Source organism: Saccopteryx bilineata, chromosome 4 (assembly GCF_036850765.1).
Source record: "Saccopteryx bilineata isolate mSacBil1 chromosome 4, mSacBil1_pri_phased_curated, whole genome shotgun sequence".
Taxonomy (NCBI): domain Eukaryota; kingdom Metazoa; phylum Chordata; class Mammalia; order Chiroptera; family Emballonuridae; genus Saccopteryx; species Saccopteryx bilineata.
The window spans coordinates 68417833-68431508 of record NC_089493.1 but is presented as its reverse complement, the minus strand read 5'-3'; the positions used below and the strand labels follow the sequence as shown (position 1 = coordinate 68431508).

The 13676-nt window shown below is 47.0% G+C and overlaps 1 pseudogene; it reads left to right on the top strand.

Moving 5' to 3' along the window:
• Positions 1-11197: 11197 nt before the first annotated feature.
• LOC136335195 (ubiquitin-conjugating enzyme E2 D3 pseudogene) lies at positions 11198-13154 on the top strand (annotated as a pseudogene).
• Positions 13155-13676: the final 522 nt, after the last annotated feature.

Sequence of the window (13676 nt, the reverse complement as noted above, 5' to 3'; positions counted from 1 at the left end):
CATTAAAGGTCAAAGGGCTGGGGAACTGGTGAGGGAATGGATACGCCCTGTTAGTTTTCTCCGTACACTTTCCTGAAGAAAGACAAAGACTTTCATGCTTTTGACTTGAAGACAAATGTAACTTTCAGACAAGTTGAAATGAGGTGTAACACCTCAAAGCACAAAAATCTAGCACTTCATTTTTTTCTTTAGTTGCCATACAATATTATATTTCAGGTGTACAACATTGTTCTTTGTTTGTTTTTTTGTGGCAGAGACAGAGAGAGTCAGACAGAGGGACAGATAGGGACAGACAGACAGGAAGGGAGAGAGATGAGAAGCATGAATTCTTCGTTGTGGCTCCTTAGTTGTTCATTGATTGCTCTCTCATATGTGCCTTGACTGGGGGCTCCAGCAGACCAAATGACCTCTTGCTCAAGCCAGTGACCTTGGGCTCAAGCTGGTGAGCTTTGCTCAAACCAGATGAGACTGCGCTCAAGCTGGCAACCTTGGGTCTCAAACCTGGGTCTTCCACATCCCAGTCCGACGCTCTATCCACTATGCCACTGCCTGGTCAGGCTAGGTGTACAACATTGTGACTCAACATTTATATACTTGCCTGAGCAGGCGGTGGCGCAGTGAAGAGAGTACATATTAGACTAGGACGCGGAGAACCTGGGTTCAAGACCTCGAGGTTGCTGGCTTGAACACGGGCTCATCTGGTTGAGCAAGGCTCACCAGCTTGAGCCCAAGGTCGCTGGCTTGAGCAAGGGGTCACTCGGTCTGCTTTAGCCACCCCCCCCCCCATCAAGGCACATATGAAAAAGCAATCAATGAACAACTAAGGTGCCGCAGTGAAAAATTGATGCTTCTCATCTCTCTCCCTTCCTATCTGTCTGTCTCTGTCCCTCTCTCTGTCTCTGTCACAAAAAAATAAAAATAAAAAAAAGAATGTTGAGTAACTTGGCATTCAGATTGTGTCCAAAGCAAAGATGAATTCTTCACTCCAGGAACAGTGTTTTGCTTCTACTTGCCAAGGATATGGCAGCCAAGAGGAGTGACTTGCCTGCCTTCTCCTTTCCCCTCTGCCATTCCTCCTCTAAGGCTCACGTTCTAGGAAACTCACACTTGGCCCTGCTAGTGCACACTTTTTTTCCTTTTCCAACACCTTCTCTCTTCCATACTTGGTCTGAGATGAGAGTCCTGCTCCTTATTTCACTGAGAAAATGAAACTATCTGAGCAGAACCTCCACTGCACCTCCCAACACTGTGCGTCTGTGCACACTAGGCCTCTCTCCCATTAACGTGGGTGAGCGCTGAGCCTGGCACTCCTGCACACGGGCTCCAGGGTCCATCTTCTCTCTTTCCGGCAGTTAGTGTTCCATCTCTTCTGTGCTCACTCCCCTCAGCATACCAACATGTTACTTCTCCCTTTAAAAAAATCCTCTCCTCGGCCTGACCTGTGGTGGCGCAGTGGATAAAGCATCGACCTGGAAATGCTGAGGTCGCCAGTTCGAAACCCTGGGCTTGCCTGGTCAAGGCACATATGGGAGTTGATGCTTCCTGCTCCTCCCCCCTTCTCTCTCTCTCTCTCTCCTTTCTAAAATGAATAAAAAACAAAAACAAAAAAACGTACCCTTTAAAAAAAAAATCCTCTCCTCTATTGGAAAAGAGTTAGACACAGATGTATTATTAAATTATATTAGGGTGCCTGACCAGGCTGTGGCACAGTAGATAGAGCATCAGACTGGGATGCGGAAGACCCAGGTTCGAGACCCCGAGGTCGCCAGCTTGAGTGTGGGCTCATCTGGTTTGAGCAAAAGCTCACCAGCTTGAGCCCAAGGTCGCTGGCTCAAGCAAGGGGTTACTCGGTCTGCTGAAAGCCCGTGGTCAAGGCACATATGAGAAAGCAATCAGTGAACAACTCAGGTGTTGCAATGCGCAATGAAAAACTAATGATTGGTGCTTCTCATCTCTTCGTTCCTGTCTGTCTGTCCCTGTCTATCTGACTCTCTCTTTCTGTCTCTGTAAAAAAAAAAAAAAAAAAAAAAAAAAAAAGCCTGACCAGGCGGTGGCGCAGTGGATAGAGCATCAGACTGGGATGCAGAAGACCCAGGTTCAAGACCCCAAGGTCGCCAGCTTGAGCGTGGGCTCATCTGGTTTGAGCAAAAAAATTCACCAGCTTGGACCCAAGGTCGCTGGCTCAAGCAAGGGGTTACTCGGTCCGCTGAAGGCCCATGGTCAAGCCATGTATGAGAAAGCAATCAATGAACAACTAAGGTGTCGCAATGCGCAATGAAAAACTAATGATTGATGCTTCTCATCTCTCTGTTCCTGTCTGTCTGTCCCTGTCTATCCCTCACTCTGACTCTCTCTCTGTCTCTGTAAAAAATATATATATATATATTAGGGTACTATTGTTAATATTGCTATTGAGATCATAGTATTATGATTATAATCTTTGGTCTCATCTATAAATGATACATACTAAAATTATAAGATGAAATAATGATTCTTTAATATATCCCACTCAAAAAAGGATGTGGTTCTAGATGAAAGAGTATAAAAATATCTATAGCTGGCCCTGGCCAGTTGGCTCAACGGTAGAGTGTTGGCCCAGCGTGTGGAAATCCTGGGTTTGATTCCTGACCAGGACACACAGGAGAAGCACCTATCTGCTTCTCCACCCTTCCCCCTCTCCTTTCTTTCTATTTCTCTCTTTCCCTCCTGCAGCCAAGGCTCCATTGGAGCAAAAGTTGGCCCCGGTGCTGAGGATGGCTCCGTGGCCTCTGCCTCAGGCGCTAGAATGGCTCCAGTTGTAACAGGGCATCACCCCCTAGTGGGCATGCCAGGTGGATCCTGGTCAGGTGCATGTGGGAGTCTGTCTGCCTGCCTCCCCACTTCTCGCTTCAGGAAAAAAAAATCTATATCTATATCTATATCATCTATATATCTATAGCTGTTGGAACTGGGTAATGAGTACAGGTGGGTCCATTTTACTCTTCCCTTAATTCCACATCCTCTCCAGCTATTACATGCTTTCCGTTTCTTTTTTTTCTTTTTTTTTTTTTTTTTTGTATTTTTTCTGAAGCTAGAAACCGGGAAAGACAGTCAGACAGACTCCCGCATGCGCCCAACCGGGATCCACCTGGCACGCCCACCAGGGGGCGATGCTCTGCCCCTCCGGGGCATCGCTCCGCCGTGACCAGAGCCACTCCAGCGCCTGGGGCAGAGGCCAAGGAGCCATCCCCAGCGCCCGGGCCATCCTTGCTCCAATGGAGCCCCGGCTGCAAGAGGGGAAGAGAGAGACAGAGAGGAAGGAGGGGGAGCGGCAGTGGAGAAGCAAATGGGTGCTTCTCCTATGTGCCCTGGCCGGGAATCGAACCCAGGTCCCCCGCACGCCAGGCCGACGCTCTACCGCTGAGCCAACCGGCCAGGGCCGCTTTCCGTTTCTTTATGGCAATATTCCTTGAAATATTTTCTAACATGTTGACTGATTTTTTCCTCTCCTATTCTTTCTTTTTTAAAAAAAATTTTATTTATTTATTTATTTATTCATTTTTTAGAGAGGAGACAGAGTGAGAGAGAGAAAGAGAGAGAAAGGTAAAGGGAGGAGGAGCAGGAAGCATCAACTCCCATATGTGCCTTGACCAGACAAGTGGAGTGTTTTTTTGTTTGTTTGTTTTTTTGTTTGTTTGTTTTTTCTGAAGCTGGAAACGGGGAGAGACAGTCAGACAGATTCCCGCATGCGCCCGACCGGGATCCACCTGGCATGCCCACCAGGGGTGACACTCTGCCCACCAGGGGGCGATGCTCTACCGCAACCAGAGCCACTCTAGCGCCTGGGGCAGAGGCCAAGGGGCCATCCCCAGCGCCTGGGCCATCTTTGCTCCGATGGAGCCTTGGCTGCGGGAGGGGAAGAGAGAGACAGAGAGGAAGGAGGGGGGGGTGGAGAAGCAAATGGGCGCTTCTCCTATGTGCCCTGGCCGGGAATCGAACCCAGGTCCCCCGCACGCCAGGCCGACGCTCTACCGCTGAGCCAACCGGCCAGGGCCTTGTTTGTTTTTTTCTGAGGTTGGAAACGGGGAGGCAGTCAGACAGACTCCTGCATGCACCCAACCGGGATCCACCCCATGCTCTGCCTATCTGGGGTGTCACTCTGCTGCAATCAGAGCCATTCTAGCGCCTGAGGCAGAGGCCACAGAGCCATCCTCAGTGCCCTGGCAAACTTTGCTCCAATGGAGCCTTGGCTGCGGGAGGGGAAGAGAGAGACAGAGAGGAAGGAGAGGGGGAGGGGTGGAGAAGCAGATGGGTGCTTCTCCTGTGTGCCCTGGCCAGGAATCGAACCTGGGACAACTGCACGCCAGGCTGATGCTCAACCACTGAGCCAACTGGCCAGGGCCAAGTGCAGGGTTTTGAACTGGCAACCTCAGTATTCCAGGTTGACGCTTTATCCACTGTGCCACCACAGGTCAGGCTCCCATTCTTTCTTGAACCCACTTCATTCAGGCTTTTCTTAAGATCACTAACAACCTCCACGTTGTTAAATCCAATGGTCATGCCTCATCTTACACGGCCTGTCAGGAAGATTCAAGAGCTGATCACTCCCCTTCCTCCTTGAAACTCTTTTCTCTGACTTCCAGGACTGCAGCCTGATAAGGAATTTGCAGTTGTCCACAGTACTGATGCTCTTACCTCATTGACTCCACTGAGTATTACTCTTGAAACCCAGAGCACAGATTTGATTCCCACCTTGTACTCTGCACAAACAAAGGCGTTCCAAGGCAGACTGCAATGCTGGCAAGCTGGTCACAAGAGTGAGGCTGGGAGTGATGTTAGCATCACGGCAGCGTGAGCTGTTTCTTTTTCCTCTCCCCATGACTTGCAACAAAAAGGACATCCTTAACCGAACAATGTGCTGCTGCGCGGCACATCAAGACAACCAAGAGATTTGTCCATCTGTGATCCGAAAGCAAGTGCACTGGACCTCAGAGGAGGCCACGGAACCAAGGGAGCAGCGGAGGCGAGGGCGGCAGTGGCGCGGAGGCGAGGGCGGCAGTGGCGCGGTGCCCTGTGCCGCAGAGGAGGAAGCGGCCGGTGAAAGTCTGTCCAGCCGCATGAGGTGCAGCTGTAGGGAGGGTCTCACTGCTCTTCAGTAACACCCAGCTTCCTTTAGAGCAGGGGTCTCAAACTCGCGGCCCGCGGAACAATTTTGTGTAGCCCGCAGACTAATCCATGAAGGAACTTCGTGCTTTAGAGAACCCTCTGTGAGGGGCGGGAAGGAAAGGAAAGGGAGGAAGGCAGGCAAAGACAACGGAAGCAATGCGTTTCCTGCTCTGCCCTGGGATTCCAGTAATAGGTCTGCCCACGGACTGCTGGGACTCCTCCACCTCAGGATCCTCCGCCCAGGCCCTGGCTACCCCAAAAGCCCCAAGTGCTAAGCACACACCTGCCCCCGCGCTGCCTCCTCCCCCCATATTTCTTTACACCAGCTTTTTCACGGGCTTGGTCCTAACTTTAGCAGCTAGTCAGCTACAGTAAGAGAAACCAAAAACTTGTGCTACAGTGCCACTCTCTGGGCAACAAGAGAAAGGCTGATTAATGCCAATCAGATGAACTGTGAGAATCAAAGTTAAAGCCTTACCTAAATATGACTTCAAATGTGGCAGCAGAGGCGCATTTCAACAAACACTATGAAAAATCATGGTAATATCACAAAAAGAAAGTGACAATTTTCTAGTAACTGAACCCCAAAACATGGAATAATGAAACCTGACAAAGAATTCAAAATTGCTGTTATAAAGAAAGTCAGTGAGTTATAAGAAAACTCAGAAAGCTAGTTCAATCAACTCAGGAATAAAATTAATGAAGAGAAGCGTACTTTACCAAGGAGACCGAAATTCCATAAAAAGAACTAGTCAGAAATTCTGGAGCTGAAGAACTCAATAAATGAGATAATGTATTAGCATTGAAAATGAAGATCAGATGGAAGAGGAAACTAGCTAGCTGGAGGATCAGAATTTAGAACTGAGTCAGGTGGAAGAGCAGAGAGAACTATGATTTTTTTTTTCTTTTCCAAGTGTGAGGAGCAGAGATAGACTTCCACGTGTGCCCTAACCAGGATCCACCATGGCAACCCCTGTCTGGTGCCGATGCTCTACCCATCTGGGGCCATGCTCGCAACTGAGCTATTTTTAGCACCTGAGGCAGAGGCTGCACAAGCTATCCTCAGTACCTGGGGGAGATGTACTTGAACCAATAAAGTCATGGCTGTAGAAGGGGAAGAGAGAGAAAGAGAGAAGGGGGGGGAATGAAGAAGCAGATTCCTAGTCAGGGCACACAAGAGAAGCTACTGTCTTCTTCTCTTTCCCTCCCTTTCCCCCCTTCTCCTCTCTTCCCCTCTCATAGTCAGGGCTCAATTGATTCAGGCATTGGCCTCTGGTGCTGAGGATAGCTCTGGTGGTCCAAGTGCATCAGCCTCAGGTGCTAAAAATAGCTTGATTTGAGCATCGGCCCCAGACAGGGGTTGCTAGGTGGATCCCATTCAGGGCATATGCAAGAGTCTGTCTCACTATCTCCCCTCCTCTCACTTAAAAAAAAAGACAAGAATATACAATATGGTAAATGCAGTCCTTTCAGTAAATAGTGTTGGGAAATTGGACAGACACTTGCAAAAAACAAACAAACCAACAATCACTTTCTTATACCATATATAAGAATAAACTCAAGAGATTCAAGATAGCAACAGAATAGGAGGATGTTCCAATTGCTACCTCCCAGAACCAAACTGGATTACAACTTAATTTAAGAGCAATCATCTTGAAAAATCAACTTTGGAATAAATAAAGAGGAGTCTATAACCAAGGACGACAGAAGCAACCACACCAAGACTGATAGGAAGGGCAGAGACATAGAAAGGGCTGCAAGGAGCAAGTGGTGGCAGAGGGTCCAGAGGGACTCTCACTGTAGGGAGGTTCGCCCTGAGAGATGCAGGTCCTAAGCCCCAGGCCCGGCACTGCAGCCTAGAACCCCAGAGCCTAGAAAAGGCACCCACACAGCATTTGGCAGTGAAAAGAGCTGAAGTTTCTGTCTGAAAGGATGGAGCTCTTGGAGACAGGCTCCATCTTAAAGGGCCGGTGGAGAAAATCTTATTCACAGCCACTTACATGGGGCTCCGGCAGAGGTCTAGAGTCGCGTGAAGAGTGTGAAGTTGGTGGCCCAGGCAAAGACACTGAGGGACATGGCCACTGGAACCCCTGTGCTGAGTCATTCTCCTACACTGTGGTCACCATCTTTCTTGGGTGGAGCAGTCCCCTCCACGTGGCATCAGCCTGGGGAAAGCAATAGCCTCACCATCGGGACTCTCTCTTGCCCCAACCTATGGAGACTGGGCGGCTCTAAGAAGTCAGCCAGGTAGCAGGTGGCATGTCAGTGAGTCAGTTTTCTGGTATTGAGGCCTGTGCACTCCTGAGTCTATTACTGGTGCTTCTGCCTCACAGGAGACTCAGTAGAAACTGTCTGGACTGTGGGCAGATCTCTGGGTCTCAGAGGCCACACCCACTAGACACCTGGTGGCCGCACCGTACTGAGGTCTGTGAAAAAGTCTGGACAGACTGATATGTGGGGCTGAGGGGTGGGAGCCACACCTACTATACTTCCTAATCCCTGAAATTCCCCAGGCTCTAGACTCTACCAGAAGTTTTTTTCTGTGGCTGAGCCCAACAAGTTGTCAGCAGACAGAGGCTGCAGGAGGCAGAACTCAGGGAACCCTGGCCTTCTGCTGACCTTCCCCCAGGTTCAGTGTGAGTAAAAGCCAGCCTCGGCGTGCAGCCTGGTATTTCCATGTGCACCTGGGCCCTGCAGAGGCAGCCACAAACTCTGGATTGCTTGTGGCTCTAAGAAGGTTGCTGAGGGCCAATCACAGGCAGTACCCCCCACTGGTCTGTGCCGGGCTCTCTCTAGAGAGGTCCAGGGCCAGCACATCCAGAAGCCAGCTGCAGAGAGCATCAGTTTAGGTCCGAAAGACCCCTGCTGGCAGTGTATCCTAAGGGAGGGCTCATTGGACACTGGACCCAGCTGAGGCAAGTTCTGCTATCTGTGATCAGCACTGGCATAGTGGCTTGTGTGCATTGGACAGGGTGGAGCTTCAGAGACTTCCGGCCCAGGTTCTGGATGTCCTGCCCTGCCACACCAGGAAGGGAGAGAGGCTTGGAGCATGGACATTCAAAGTGTGGGACCCTGCAAGCCTATTGATGAATCCCATTGAGCGGCTTAGCCACTTTCTTGGGGGGCAGTCAGTCCCAGGGGAGGATTCTTTCAGCCTTTCTCCCTAACATCTGGGGCTCACCAGCTGGAAGAACTTCTGCAAAGGGGACTGTTGGCCCCACCCAATCTGAACCTGCTAATTCACCTCACTGGGAAGAAATAGAATTGGAGTTTCCAGCAGTGTCTGAGGGATTAGGCTCTGGAATAGGGGCCACTTTCCCCATACCAAGCTCCTGACCAAGAGACCCCTGAATTAATGGGTCTCACTAACATTGTATTCCCAACCTCAGCTGCCCTAACCCACCAAGCTTTCAACCTGTAGAGGGGCAGGTGGGGTGAGGCCAGTCTGAGCCCACACCACAGTCTCTCTACAGAAGACACTGTGGGAAGACCAGGCAGCTGCAAGAGGAGGAGGAGCAGCTGAAAAATGGGGACAAATATTACAGAGCTTGGGGCTTTTATGGAGCTGCTGGCATCTCTAAGCAGGAGGAAGCTGATCCTGATACACAGGTTGGCCCCTCCCACATTACCCAGGCACAGTAAACGCAGACACAAACAGCGAACAGAACAGTAGCTCTAGACAGGGAGCCCACCACAGGTTACAAACAACAGCTGACACTAACCCAAGAAGACCTAGAACCAGCACAACCAGTAGTGGGTGGCAGATAGTACCAACACTAGACTCAGCTAGCTACACAAGCAGCACTCCCAAAGGAGGAGTCCAGCAGGCACCAGATACTGTGAAGCATAAATACGCCCAACAGGAAAGACACTGCATAGCATCTAATACCTATGATCAAGATTGACCTGTAGAGCCAGCCAACCTGAAGGGATAACCACATCCACAAAAGGATCAACTGCTTTCAATACTCACATACAACAGAAGGGTAAATACCATCCACAACAGAAGGGTAAATACCATCCTCAAGAAGGATTCCTAGAGCAAGGAAGTCAGGTGATCTAGAGGTCAGTACCACTGAGCCCATCTTCCTCATAAAGACATCACAACAAATTTCAAAGTCATAGCAGAGCTTCCTAATGCACAGACAAAATGAGCAGACAAAGAAATATGACCCAAATGAATCAACAAGAGAAATTGCCAGAAAAAGAAATAAATGAAATAGAAGTAACCAAACTACCAGATACAGAGTTTAGAAATAATGATTTAATAATGCTCAAGGATCTTAGAGCAACTATGGATGGTCACAATGAGAACTTAAAGAGATAGCAAGTATCAAAAAGGACATTGAAATCGTAAAAAAGAACCAGTCAGAAATGACAAATACAATATGAGAAATGAAGACTGCACTAGAAGGAATCAACAGCAGGTTGGATGAAGCAGAGGATCAAATCAGCGACTTAGAGGACAAGACTAACATAAGCACAGAAGTAGAGCAGCAAAATGAAAAGAGGTTCAAAAAGACTGAGGAGCCTGACCAGGCAGTGGTGCAGTGGATAGAGTGTTGGAATGGGATGCCGAGGACCCAGGTTCGAGACCCTGAGGTTGCTAGCTTGAGCGTGGGCTCATCTGATTTGAGCATAAGCTCACCAGCTTGGACCTAAGGTTGCTGGCTCAAGCAAGGGGTTACTCGGTCTGCTGCAGCCTCATGGTCAAGGCACATATGAGAAAGCAATCAATGAACAACTAAGGTGTCGCAATGCACAACAACAAAAAAAACTAATGATTGATGCTTCTCATCTCTCCATTCCTGTCTGTCTGTCCCTGTCTATCCCTCTCCCTGTCTCTGAAAAAAAAAAAAAAAAGACTGAGGAAACTCTAAGAGAGCTCTGTGACAACATGAAGAGAAACAACATACGCATCATAGGGGTTCCTGAAGGAGAAGAGAATGAACAAAGGATAGAGAACTTGTTTGAAGAAATCATAGCTGAAAATTTCCCTAAATTGATAAAGGAAAAGTGACATTAAAGAGAAACCCAAGGAGGCCTACACCAAGACACATAGTAATTAAAATGCCAAAGTTAAGAGACAAAGAATGAATACTAAAAGCTGCAAGAGAAAAGCAGTTAATTACCTACAGAGGATCCCTCATAAGGATGACATTCGACTTCTCAACAGAAACTCTACAGGCCAGAGAGGATTGTCAAGAAATATTCAAAGTAATGCAAAACAAGAACCTACAACCAAAACTATTTTATCCAGCAAAGCTATAATTTAAAATTGAAAGAGAAACAGTAAGTTTCCTAGACAAAAAGACTGAAGGTATTCATTATAACCAAACCAGTACTGCAAGAAATGCTAAGGAGCCTGCTATAAAAAGAGCAAGGGAAAAAAGAAACCGAGAGAAAGAGGATTGTAGATTTAAAGAATAAAATGGCAATAAATAAGTACATATCAATAATAACCTTAATCGATTCCCGGCCAGGGCACACAGGAGAAGCGCCCATTTGCTTCTCCACCCCTCCGCCGCGCTTTCCTCTTTGTCTCTCTCTTCCCCTCCCGCAGCCAAGGCTCCATTGGAGCAAAGATGGCCCGGGTGCTGGGGATGGCTCTGTGGCCTCTGCCCCAGGCGCTAGAATGGCTCTGGTCGCAACATGGCGACGCCCCAGAGGGGCAGAGCATCGCCCCCTGGTGGGCAGAGCATCGCCCCTGGTGGGCGTGCCGGGTGGATCCCGGTCGGGCGCATGCGGGAGTCTGTCTGACTGTCTCTCCCTGTTTCCAGCTTCAGAAAAATGAAAAAAAAAAAAAAAAATAATAATAACCTTAAGCCTGACCAGGCGGTGGCGCAGTGTATAGAGAGTAGGACTGGGATGCAGAGGACCCAGGTTCGAGACCCGGAGGTTGCCAGCTTGAGCACGGGCTCATCTAGTTTGAGCAAAAGCCCACCAGCTTGGACCCAAACTTGCTGGCTTGAGCAGTGGGTTACTCGGTCTGCTGAAGGCCCACGGTCAAGGCACATATTAGAAAGCAATCGAGTTCCGTCAGAGTGGACATCTTGTGGCTGTGTGGTGTGCGTGAGCCCCATAGGGCAGGGGAGGCACCAGCTGCCGCGCGTGGAGGCCGAGGCCGCAGCAGCTCGAGGGAGGCCCCGGCCCCTCAGCGCCTGTGTCTGGCAGAGCCGGCGTGAGACGAAGAGACAATCCTTCCCTGCCGCCGGGATAATCAAGAGTTTTGGCCGGACCTTTGAGCACACACCAAGATAGTGAGGAGCCGGACTCAAAGCACAGACTATGGCGCTGAAACGGATTAATAAGGAATTTAGTGATTTGGCCCGTGACCCTCCAGCACAATGTTCTGCAGGTCCAGTTGGGGATGATATGTTTCATTGGCAAGCCACAATTATGGGACCTAATGACAGCCCATATCAAGGCGGTGTATTCTTTTTGACAATTCATTTTCCTACAGACTACCCCTTCAAATCACCTAAGGTTGCATTTACAACAAGAATTTATCATCCAAATATTAACAGTAATGGCAGCATTTGTCTCGATATTCTAAGATCACAGTGGTCTCCTGCTTTAACTATTTCTAAAGTTCTTTTATCCATTTGTTCACTGCTATGTGATCCAAACCCAGATGACCCCCTAGTGCCAGAGATTGCACGGATCTATAAAACAGACAGAGATAAGTACAACAGAATATCTCGGGAATGGACTCAGAAGTATGCCATGTGATGCTACCTTAAAGTCAGAATAACCTGCATTATAGCTGGAATAAACTTTAAATTACTGTTCCTTTTTTGATTTTCTTATCCGGCTGCTCCCCTATCAGACCTCATCTTTTTTAATTTTATTTTTTGTTTACCTCCCTCCATTCATTCACATGCTCATCTGAGAAGACTTAAGTTCTTCCAGCTTTGGACAATAACTGCTTTTAGAAACTGTAAAGTAGTTACAAGAGAACAGTTGCCCAAGATTCAGAATTTTTTAAAAATGGAGCATGTGTATTATGTGGCCAATGTCTTCACTCTAACTTGGTTATGAGACTAAAACCATTCCTCACTGCTCTAACATGCTGAAGAAATCATCTGAGGGGGAGGGAGATGGATGCTCAGTTGTCGCATCAAAGGAAGCAGCATTATTCTAGCAGCATCCATTCTGTTTAAGCCTTCCACTGTTAGAGATCTGAGGTTACATGATATACTTTATGCTCATAACTGATGTGGCTGGAGAATTGGTATTGAATTTATAGCATCAGCAGAACAGAAAATGTGATGTATTTTATGCATGTCAATAAAGGAATGACCTGTTCTTGTTCTACAGAGAATGGAAATTGGAAGTCAAACACCCTTTGTATTCCAAAATAGGGTCTCAAACATTTTTGTAATTTTCATTTAAATTTTTAGGAGGCTTGGAGCTATTAGTTAATCTATCTTCCAATACACTGTTTAATATAGCACTGAATAAATGATGCAAGTTGTCAATGGATGAGTGATCAACTAATAGCTCTGCTAGTAATTGATTTATTTTTCTTCAATAAAGTTGCATAAACCAATGAGTTAGCTGCCTGGATTAATCAGTATGGGAAACAATCTTTTGTAAATGCAAAGCTGTTTTTGTATATACTGTTGGGATTTGCTTCATTGTTTGACATCAAATGATGATGTAAACTTCAAAAGAGTGAATATTTTGCCATGTTCAGTTAAAAGTGCACAGTCTGTTACAGGTTGACACATTGATTGACCTGATTTATGCAGAATTAATAAGCTATCCAGATAGTGTAGCTTTAATATGCTGCACATGATACTGGCAACCCTGGAGTTCATAGATGGACTTTGGACCCAGCAGTTTTAAACATGTATATGGAGTTTTAAGAACTTTATTTTCCAGGTGCAACCCCCTTCTAACTAAATTTTTTCTTCACCTTGTACACTTGACAGCTAAAAACAAACCATAATATGGGAGTAATAATGGGTTAAATTTACAAAATAAAGTACTGTTTTGGTGTGGGAGTTGTCATGAGGCTGTGTTGAAGTGACTTAACTATGTGGGATATTGAGTATCCATTGAAATGGATTTGTTCAGCCATTTACATTAATGAGCATTTAAATGCAAACATCATTTCAGGTGACTTAACATGAATGAATAAAAGTCAATGCTATTGGAAAAAAAAAAAGAAAGCAATCAATGAACAACTAAGGTGTCACAACAAAAAACTGATGATTGATGCTTCTCATTTCTCTTCGTTCCTGTCTGTCTGTCCCTATCTATCCCTCTCTCTGACTCTGTAAAAAACAAACAAAACAACAAATAAATAATAACCTTAAATGTAAATGGATTAAATGCACCAATCAAAAGACATAGGGTAGCTGCATGGATAAGAAAACAGGACCCCTTTGGGTGGTGGGTATGCAACATAATTGAACGACAAGATAACCTGGACTTGTTATCTTTGAATATATGTATCCTGATTTATTGATGTCACCCCATTAAAAAAATAAAATTATATATATATATATAAAAAAAAAAAGAAA